Source organism: Condylura cristata, unplaced genomic scaffold (assembly GCF_000260355.1).
Source record: "Condylura cristata isolate star-nosed mole 26May11 unplaced genomic scaffold, ConCri1.0 scaffold00021, whole genome shotgun sequence".
Lineage (NCBI taxonomy): Eukaryota > Metazoa > Chordata > Mammalia > Eulipotyphla > Talpidae > Condylura > Condylura cristata.
Genome location: NW_004567122.1, coordinates 6661439 through 6664978, shown reverse-complemented (window position 1 = coordinate 6664978; position 3540 = coordinate 6661439).

Below are 3540 nucleotides of genomic sequence, written 5' to 3'. Positions count from 1 at the left end.
CAGAGGAGATAGCTCTGCTCCTTTGCCCCAAATACTTTTTTTCTTTGGCTAATAACCGCCTTCGGCCCTCCCTAGTGGAGCAGCAAGCTGGCCAGGGCCACTTAGGTGCCTGATCTATCCCTAGCCGCCCCAGGCCCCCAGGGAGCTGACCCACACAGACAACAGACCTCTCCTGTCTCTCCTGCTGCTCCCCTCAGCAGTGTACTTAACAGATCGGCCTGTTTTGCTCCCCACTCTGTCTCTGGGGAATCCTCTCGCCTCCCCTGCACTTGTGGCTTGTACCCCAGTTCTGTATGCAGAAATAAATCTTAAAAATAAAAATAAATGCATCCCACCCTCTATCTGTTCCTAAACCCTCCTACTTTGCCCAGTGCCTGCCAGAGAGTGCCTACTTGGTCTTCTGAGTGAGAAGACTGAGGGTGCCTGAGGCCAGACACGCCTGCCGCTGTCAGTAGGTTCTGCGATCTGCCACGTAAGGACAAAGCCTTCTCTTAGTGTGAAAGCAGGTGAATAGGATAGTGTGTGTAGAGAAACGAGAACAGTTTCTCAGTAAAACACCAAGGTACCCACTTGCTTGTGGGTGAAAGCCCCCCCAGTGACGGCTGGCGCAGAGTGCAGCTGCTGAGTCCCAAAAATCTTTACGCAACCTAAAGCAGAGACTTACGGGTCTGGTGCGGATCCAGAGGAAAGGGGCAGAAGAGACAAGAAACATGTAGAAGCAAAAGAGCAAAGCCAAAGTACAAGGCAAGCTAAAGGCTGCCGTTGTCAGCCGCCCCGTGGGTCTCGCACCCCGGCATTTCCTCCGTGTCCCGCAGGTCCCTGTTGAACGTCCCAGGGTAAGAAATAAGCAAGACTTCTTGACACCTCTCTATTCCAGTGTCTGCTCCAACGCCCCCAAGTCTCCTGTAGCTGCACCCCAGGGCTCAGCTCCGCCCTTCCTCAGGCAGGGCAGGGGCCCTGGTGCCCCCACATTTACTGGAGGTGACTGTAACAGTTTGTAACAGTATGTGGGAAGCTGCCTGATGCATGAATCATGTATTAAAGCCAATTAAACCTGTAAATGTGGTGGGATGAATTTTAATTTTTAACACCCACAAGGTAAAGAAGAAAGCATCCAGATAGGAGACGGAAAAGAAAAGGAACAGAAGTGATGTGGGGTCCGTGAATGCTCTCAACGCACTGTCAGCAAGGGAACCAGCAGAGAGAATGTCGGGGCGAGGGTCTGAGATGACGCACACAAGCTGAGTTACTGAGGACTGAAAAGGAGACTTTGTGGGGTGCAAAGAAGAGGTGTCATCACAGCCTGCTAACAACTGGGCACTTTTTTTTTTAAAGATTTATTTATTTGTGCATACAGAACTGGGGTACAGGCCAGAGGCTCAGGGACGGTGAGAGGCTTCACCAGAGACAGAGTGGGGAGCAGAACAGGCAGATCCACGAAGTACACTGCTGAGGGGAGCAGCGGGCGGGTCAGGAGAGGTCTGCCGCGCCATGTGGTCACCTCCGGGGCAGGCGGGAATCGAACTCATGCGGAAGCGGCTTTAGATTCTCAGGGCTGTGCTTTAACCCGCTGTGCCACCAGGGAGGGCCAACAACTGGGCACTTTTAATGTTATTTTGGAAGACAAAGACAGCGTGACATATATTTATTTTGTCAAGGCGCATCTGAGCACCTTTCATAGTACAGGCTTGGTGCTGAGCTAGGGGTCAAGTCAGGAAGCACCCCCCCTAGTCTAAGCGAAGTCCCCTGTGATGAATGTTCAACAGTAACAAGTGGAAGTCATTACCTGCGAGAGAGGAAGCCAGGACATCTGCTAATCTGCTTTCTTTGCCTTATTTATGACACTACAATCTTTTTATATGGTTATCTCAATTTATACATCCTACTCCATACAATTTCCTGCCGTAATTCTCTTAGTAGAGTGTGAGGTATGTATTCATGTTTGTGGAGAACCAGGAACATTAACCAATGTGCTGGAAAGCAATGGGAAAAGAGTTATTTCTTCATTGGATGGCTGTTGCTTTTTTCCTTATTTCTTTACACATTTATTTTTTATTATTAGGAAAAAATGCTTTCTGTGCCTGATGGAGCAAAGCACCTTTTATGTTATGAGCTTTCGCCTAATGAATATTTTTGCTTCTTCATCTGCAAATCTATTTTGCGCTAGTAAATGATCATCCAGTCGATAGCAGATAATATTTGTCTGTGGTTCTGTGCAGTCAGGCTATTGTACACTGGGAGAATGATCTAGAAAAGGTGCAACTACTTCCCATTTTTTCCTTGCCTCTAAATGTGCAGTGAAATGGGCCTCAGATGATAACAATGCTGACAGAAATCTACTCACTACTGAGAGTGTACAGACTTCTTTATTGTGTTTTGTCTTACCTCTTTGCAGCAAGGCAAAGCAATGCTTTTTGTTTGTTTGTTTTGACTTAAGTGTTAACAAATCCCAAGTGATATTATAGTAAAGTCTCGAAATTTTTAATTGCAAGTGACTGAGGAAAAGAAGGTTTTTTTCTGTCCCTGGTTCCTACCTCATGTTTGTATGTTGTGCTATTTTCCAAGTCCTCTCTCTGCTTGCTGCTGTGTATCAGAAGATGAGATCACATTTATAGCAAGTGTTAGGGCTCGTTCTGGTGCTAGAGATTTCATTGAGTTGAAATTTAGCAACTGTGCTAGTTATTCTGCTCTGTACAGGACTGTGCAAATGGCTCTCACACTGTCTCCTCCCCCAGGCTGTAGCCCCATCTTTGATCCCCCTCCTTTGTTATTGTTTTTTCCAGTATCAAAGGGTACAATGTGAAAGAATAAAATCGGGAATTCTATGTTTGCTCCTTAGCAAGGTAGAAAGTTAGTAATTAAAAGCAATATGTAGGTGTGATTTTTCTGTCATTAGATTGTGTGAGTATCAAATATGCTGCTATTTAGAATTTGTTTTCCATCTGACATTTCACAATCTCATATTAAAACCACATTTCCCACTTCCTTACATTGACTTGTGTGTCTACACCAGGTCTTGTTATTTGTAACTTCTGGCATGTCTTTTACTGCAATGGAAAATTTAGTGTGGCCAGTGTATCTAAAATAGTGAAATTCATCCATTTCTGGATATCAGTGGAAAGAAAATTAGTGCTAGATCCTTCTCCCTTTATGCCCATTATTAGGTTATTTTAAAATCCATTTCTGTGCATAAATATCATTTATCATGGGATGCTGTTGACCAATTTGACTGAAAATGATCATCTTTATTATAGTAGGATGTGTTAACTACCAACTGTAATATGAAAAGTGGGATTGGAAATTAATGGAGGATATTTTGCTTATTCACTAAAAATCGAGTACCTACCTGTTACCCCCAGGTACTAGTCTAGTTAATGGAAATAGAGCCCTGAATAAAAAAGACAGTAAATGCAGGCCCTCGGGGAACTTTTATTCTCCTTGGGAAGAATAAGCAATTAACAAAGAAAAAAACAAAACGTGGCCCTCCCTGGTGGCGCAGCGGGTTAAAGCACTGCACTATTAGAAGCTTAAGCCACTTCC